This window comes from Ctenocephalides felis, unplaced genomic scaffold (genome assembly GCF_003426905.1).
Source record: "Ctenocephalides felis isolate EL2017-DRISC unplaced genomic scaffold, ASM342690v1 CF-g0.4_SCAFFOLD_01604, whole genome shotgun sequence".
Classification (NCBI taxonomy): Eukaryota; Metazoa; Arthropoda; class Insecta; order Siphonaptera; family Pulicidae; genus Ctenocephalides; species Ctenocephalides felis.
This window is the reverse complement of record NW_020537758.1, coordinates 2,763,747-2,771,176: the sequence shown is the minus strand read 5'-3', so window position 1 is coordinate 2,771,176 and position 7,430 is coordinate 2,763,747. Positions and strand designations below refer to the sequence as shown.

Sequence of the window (7,430 nt, the reverse complement as noted above, 5' to 3'; positions counted from 1 at the left end):
GTGTAAATATTTTGTTGCAAAGGTTGAAAGTTATATCAAAACGCAGGGAATTTTTTGTACTTTAAAATGTGTATTATCCCAAGTGTTGTTAAAACGTATTTTTTACTAAATTTCATCAATTACTTACCGCAAGTGTATAAGTCCGCTTGCGCACAAACACGTTTTCACGAATCCTCCGAGTCGGCCGTTCAGTACATTCTTGGGCGGCGAGTAGTTGAGTTGGCACGAGTAAATGAAATAACTAAATTAAATGTGAAAAAATAACGTGCCCGATATTTTTAATAATTTATCAACACCGGTGGTCTCTTCCACGAGATTTGTTTGTTTTTTTCGCTAAAAAATGTCAACTATTGCTAAACAAGGTGCTCAAGAAGAATCGAAGAAGATTGTAAGAATTTATGATAATTCGCAATTGTTAATACAAAGTTATATAAATAACAGTTTGTTTAAAACATTATCGACAAGCGTGCTGTGCGTGAGGAAGAAACTTTAGTGAATAGTAATAAAATATTTTGTTTAATAAAAAAAGTGCACACAGACTTATACTTAACGTTTACGGGACAACTTCACACTTGTTTTTGGGATTAACGCTTATATCCAGGTAACATTAATAATCCTATATTCTTATTTTATTCTTACATCTCATATTCCTACCCATATTGTATCAAATTTACACACCAAAACCACACACAAACACCTAAATTTATTACCAAAACCCACATAAATCCTTTATCTATCAATTACCCCACATGTCATTTCCAATTTTATCAATTTTTACCCAAAATAAATCATTTTTCTAAGTTCTCCGCCATACGTGGCATGTTGCCGCCTAAAAGGCCGCTACATGCGCCGTCGTGTGAAATCGAAAACGTGGACGATACTTATACTTATGCATATAAATAAATGTGAATTTAATTTGAAAATGTGGTTGTTTATTTTGTTGAAAACAATGGGAAGTGTTTGCTATATTTCGGAGGATTGTATAATATTTGGTTTTGGTAATAATAAATGTTTTGTATCGGTTTGAAATTTCAAATTTGAGGAAATGGTCGGACGGAACATCTGGTGGTAAACGGTTTTAGTTTTTATTTATTTATATTAATCTAAATACAAGTTTTATTATATAATATTTATTAAATTTATTTCCAAATTTTATATACATTTTTAATGTTTTTTTTTTAATAGACCGAATGATTTTAATTAATGCAGACGGTTTTCTTGAACGTTCCTTATTTCATATTTTATTACTTTTTATTTTTATTTTTGTATTTATTTTAAATATTTTTTTAATTATTTTTAAATCACGTACGTGTATGTAAATTCATCTATATAATTTTAAAAATTATATAAAATTATGAATTATTTAAATTTATTACCTAAAAATTTGTTTAGAAAAATTTAGTTGCATATAAAATTTTATTTAATTTATTTTTCACTCATAATAAGTAATAATTTCAATATTTTTTCCTAATAATTCTGAACAAATAGTTAAATATACGATTAATTTATTAATATTAATTATTAACTCAAAATAATATTTTAAAAGTTAAGTCACTGGATTTTTTCAAGTAAATTATAATTTTTGCTAATTTCATATTTATTTTTTTGTATTTTATATTTATTCATTTTTATATTTTATCTTCATTAGTTTTCTAAAGTTTTTAAATAGTTTTCCAGAACTAGTTAATAGTTCCAATTTTAATTTTAATTGAATTTACTTATATATTTTTGTTCGAGTTTTGTATATTTTTTTTTATTTTTGTATTTATTTTTATTATTTTTTTAAATTATTTCTAAACCACACGTACGTGTATATAAATTAATCTATATAATTTTAAAATTTATATAAAAGTATGAATTATTTAAATTTATCACCTAATAATTTTATATAGAATTTTAATTAAATTTTATTACTAAGATGTTCTAAGATATTTTTTAGAAAACCTTTAAATAAATTTGTAACTTTTCAAAAAATTTTAAGAATTTTCAAGAATTTTCAAAAATTTAGTTGCATATATATTTTTCATTCATAATTAGTAATGATTTCAATATTTTTCACTTTTGAATATTTCTCCTAATAATTCTGAATAATTTGTTAAATATACAATTAATTTATTATATACATTATTTATTAAAATGAATATTTAAAATATTAAAATTTAAAATAAATAATAATTATTAAATAAAAATACTATTTAATGAATTTTATTTCAAATTATTCGTGTTGAAAAATAGGAAAGTTTTTGTGTGAAAATTTAAATTAAATTATATATTATTTTAAAGTGTTATAAATTATACAATAATAATACAGTTTGATATTATAATAAACAAATAATTAATTATAATTAACTTATAAATAATTTTCAATATAAACTGAACTACTAAAATTTATTTATCGAATTCTTGAATATTTTTTTTGCAATTTTGATAAAATATATGTTAATATTATTAATAAAAAATAGTGTAAATTTTAAAGTGATTGAAAATGATGTAATATTTAATAATAAATATTAATTTATTTATTTTTAATTTAAAGTGTCGAATATTTAATATTTTCAAATTAACAAAAAGTAAAATAATACAATTTTTATATTTAATTTAATAACAATTAAATTATTTAAAATAGTAACATTTTTAAATGAAAGTGAATGAATTTTATTTTTTTTATTTAATTTAATAAGGTTCAAAATGTAATTCTTATATTAAAATTTTGTGTATTTTCTTAAATGTTTGTGTAGTTACAATTTTGTTCAGAAATATTGAGAAAAATATTTAATAGTATAAAGTAGTACAAATATTATTTATTATGAATTAAAAATAAATTTATATATTTATAATTTCTAAATTTATTTTTATAATTTTCAAAAAATAATACACATATTCTTATAAGAATATCTTGATTTTTAAAAACTAGAAAAAAATCCTTTAAACTTTAAACAATTAATACTGTATTATATAATTTTTACAATTTTGGGTACATTTTTAAATATTTGCAAAGAAAATTCATTTAATTGAAAAAAATTAACATTTAATTTGTTGCATGGGAAAAATATTTTAAAGTAAAAACAAAAAATTCCAAAAAATAATACTAAACAGTTTTGAGATTTAAGTGAATTATTTTTCAACTATTTTGTCCAAATTTTACATTTTCAGAAAATATTTGAAATCATTTTAATTTTATTTATATTAAATCTAATTAGCTTAAATTAAATGTAATAATTTCATAAATAGTACAATATTTATATTTTCTTGGAAATATTTGATTTCTTTTAATAATTTCTGAATAAAACTTTTATTACAAGTTTTATGCAAATAATAATATACAAATTAAAACATCTGTCCATAGATTTTTATACCTGTGCAAGGTTTTTGGAAATAATTCCAAAGGTGCAAAAAGTGGAAAAAATAAATGTTTTTGCATATTTTTGTAGTATTGTCCTTGGATTAAACAGAAAACCAGGTATATAATTTATAATAGATTTTATTTAAGACTTGAAAATTTGGACAAAAAGTAATAAAATGTAAAAACATTTTGTAATAATATTCTTATGAAGCCAGTCGAACCAAATCGTATGAACTTTTTACCAAATTATTAATTTATTTTAAACTTTAATATATATTTTTTAAAACATTTAAACATGTACGTGGTTTAGTGAAAAATTAAAAAATGCAATGCAATTTATAAAATTACAACTTAATTATTATTAATATTACTTTTTCTGTTTGCCAAAATTTCAGTTTATTTTTCCTTCTAATTGTGATTAATTTAATTCAAATGTGAATGACTTGTTAATAAATACAAAAACAAAAACAATACAAAAATTATTGTCCAACATTTGTTTATAAACAAAGCTGATTGATTTATTATTGATAAGAAACGCGCAAACAGATTGATAAGAAATGCATTCGCATTTTATTACAAATCAGGAACAAAATAAGATAAAATTATACGATACTACTTTGTTTTTATTTTTACATTTTTGAGTAATTTATGAAAATTTTTATTTATAAAATTTATACCTATTTTAACTATTTTTTTTAATTATACCTTGAAGAATTGTCTGATGTTCCTCATGGGATAGATGCAAAATATAAAAAAATCTTGGATTAACAAATTTTTATGGTACAATTTACATGTTGTTTAGATCACAATTTTTTATCATATTTTGTGAGAATTTTAATTACACAGACTTCAAGCAAATTTCATAAAGAATTTACTAGTCAACAAAAAAATCTGTTAATTCCAGAAATTGTTCCAATTTATAAATACCAGGTATAGTCCAAGATTTTCTGATTCCAAAATTTAATAATATATATATTTGTATTTACAATAATAATTTCAAACTACTTCTGTATTCGTAATAAAAAAAATCCGCAACCGATTCAATTTCCTATTCAAAGTGCATATCTCAATTGCATATGCAAATATTATTATCTTTTATTTACATTTTTCATCTTAATTGTGTACTTTTCGATATTCTAATCATCTCATTAATTATTTATATCAACAATTGGTCTGTTTTGTGACTAGTCATTATATTTTATTATTTTGTTCCTGGAAATCGAATGTACGAATTCTAAGGCGAAAATCCTACAGGTCATTTTCAATGGAATTATTACGAAACGAATGACTCATTTGATAAAAATGGCTAAAGATCAAATTTATGTTAATAAAGGAGTCGGTTTAATTGGTAAATGAATAATTTTTGCAAAATTGTTTCGTATGTAACGAATTAAAAAAAATAAATCGTGAGCGACTTGTTGATGAATTTATCTAATTAAATTTTGTAATGAATCTGTTGGAGAGAAATATATAGTGTCTTTTTTTAAAAAAAAATCTGTTGGGCGCACCGTTTGTACTACCAACTTGTAATTTAAATATATTATTTCTCAATATGTCTATTTTGATAACAAATACTAAAATTGATGTCTTGTCATAGAAAATTTTGAAAATATCTGCTAATTTCCGCAAAAATTTTCTGTAGTTGCGCCTGCGTTACAATGTCTAATTCAAAATTCTGTTATGGACGCACCGTTTGTACTACAGTCTTGTAATTGAAATATATTATTCTTTAATATGTCTATTTTGATAACAAATACTAAAATTGATATCTTTTTATAGAAAATTTTAGAAATATTTGCGAATTTCCGCAAAAACTTTCTTCAGTTGTGCCTATATTATAATGCCTGGTTCAAAAATTTATTAATATCGCACCGTTTGGACTACAGTCTTGTAATTTAAATATATTATTCTCTAATATGTCTATTTTGATAACAAATACTAAAATTAATGACTTTTCATAGAAATTTTTTAAAATATTTGCAAATTTCCGAAAAAACTTATTTCAGTTGTTCCTGTATTATAATGTCTGATTCAAAAATTTCTTAAGGGCGCACCGTTTGTACTACAGTCTTGTAATTTAAATATATTTTACCTCAATACGTCTATTTTGATAACAAATACTAAAACTGATGTCTTTTCATAGAAAATTTTTGGAAAATCTGCAAATTTCCCAAAAAACTTTCTTGATTTGACTGTCTTACAATATCATTTTCTAAAATTTATCAAAATCACACCTTTTGTACTACAATCTTGTAATTCAAATATATCATTCTTTAATATGTTCACTTTGATAACAAATACTAAAACTGATGACTTTTTATAGAAAATTTTAGAAATATCTGCAAATTTCCAAAAAAAACTACATAGTTTATTTCTGTCTGTACTACAATGTCTGATTCAAAATTTTTTTAAGGACGCACCGTTTGCACTACAATCTTGTAATTCAGATATATTATTCCTCAATATGTCTACTTTGATAACAAATACTAAAACTGATGACTTTTTATAGAAATTTTTGGAAATATCTGCAAATTTCCGAAAAAAAACTACTTACTTCCTTTCTTTCTCGATACAATTGATCTGAGTCTGATTGAAAAATTTATTATGGACGCACCGTTTGTACTACGAACTAGTAATTAAAATATATTATTCTTTAATATATCTACTTTGATAACAAATACTAAAATTGATAACTTTTGTTACAAAATTTTGAAGATACTTGCAAATTTGTAAAAAAGGGCATTTTATTTGTGTCATTTATTTTCTTTCCCTTGTAAATTATTACAATGCCTGGTTCAAATTTTTTCTAAGGACACACCGTTTGTACTACGACTTTGTAATTTAAATATGTGACTACTCAATATATCTACTTTGATAAAAAATACTAAAACTAATGACTTTTGTTACAAAATTTTCAAATAATTAATCTGAAAGCAAATATGGTGTAATATGAGTTATTTCACTCCTTATTGTTTAGGAATAAATTTTTATTGCGACACCAAGGCAATACAAATTGATGTTTGTATTGCAATTGATATTTTATACTCATAAAGTGTTACAAATCTATTTTCCATTACCTATTATCCATTTGCCATCGATTATTCTAATTCCCAAGAACCGTTTTCTCTAAACCGTCTGCGAGTCGATTTTTTGTTCGTCAGGTACGAAAATATGTTCCTCTTCTCGGTAATTCGACAAGAACCGGTTTTCGGCTAAACCTGAAGAACTGTAACAGCAAATTTCGGCAAATTTTCAAGGTCCAGGTACGAAAACTCGTATTGGTCTTGGTCAGGTATGAGATAGAAATCGATGAAGTAAAGATTTAGGACTTAGAAGAAAAAAGATTTCAAAGACTGCCGAGAGAACAAGATGATGGGAATCAGAGATTGCCAAATTTTAGGGATTTTATCAGAATAGATAAGATTTTTTAGGGCAATTTGAGTAAAATTTTTGTGAGATTGCAAGAATAACTTATGGTTTCCACCTGTTTTTCCCGTTTTTCCTGTATCGATTCTATGGAGTTATTTATGCCGTGTGTGTGTATGAATAAAAACAAAACTGAAACTTATCAATAGCTTTCTAATTCTTAATCAGATCGAGTTTCAAATTGTAAATGTCACATTCGGCTGTCTATCTTGTCTGGTCTGGTCTAGTAGTGTAGTACCTTTCACATATTTTATAGGCTTTTGCCTCCTCCTACTTGTATATGTACTCGATTGTGAAATAGACGGAGAGCTGGGGGAAAATTTTACTCAAAAAAATAAATACGAAAACATTATTTATATTATGTAATTTCGTTATAATCTTGGCAATACATATTTTCTAAATATTTGTAAATTTCCAGAAAAGTCTACTGACGTATGTGTTACAATGTAAAAGAAAATACTTATATTGTAAAAATACTTAATAATTAATAATAAGACACTTAAATTTGTTAAAATATCGTAAAATAACCTAGAATTTGTTAAACAAAATAAATATATTGTAAAAATATTGTAAAGTTTATTAAAATACTTATTAAATTCTTAAAAAATACTTGCAACAAACAAACTAGTTATATTTAAAAATAATTCAAATTAACTAAATA

General features: G+C 23.0%; 1 protein-coding gene across 1 annotated transcript in view; it reads left to right on the top strand.

The window, feature by feature from the left end:
* Positions 1-213: 213 nt before the first annotated feature.
* LOC113372377 (myc protein-like) overlaps positions 214-7,430 on the top strand; it is a gene marked incomplete in the record, with an annotated part of 72,424 nt that continues 65,207 nt past the window's right edge. Inside the window, 1 exon segment of the mRNA XM_026612698.1 lies at positions 214-508.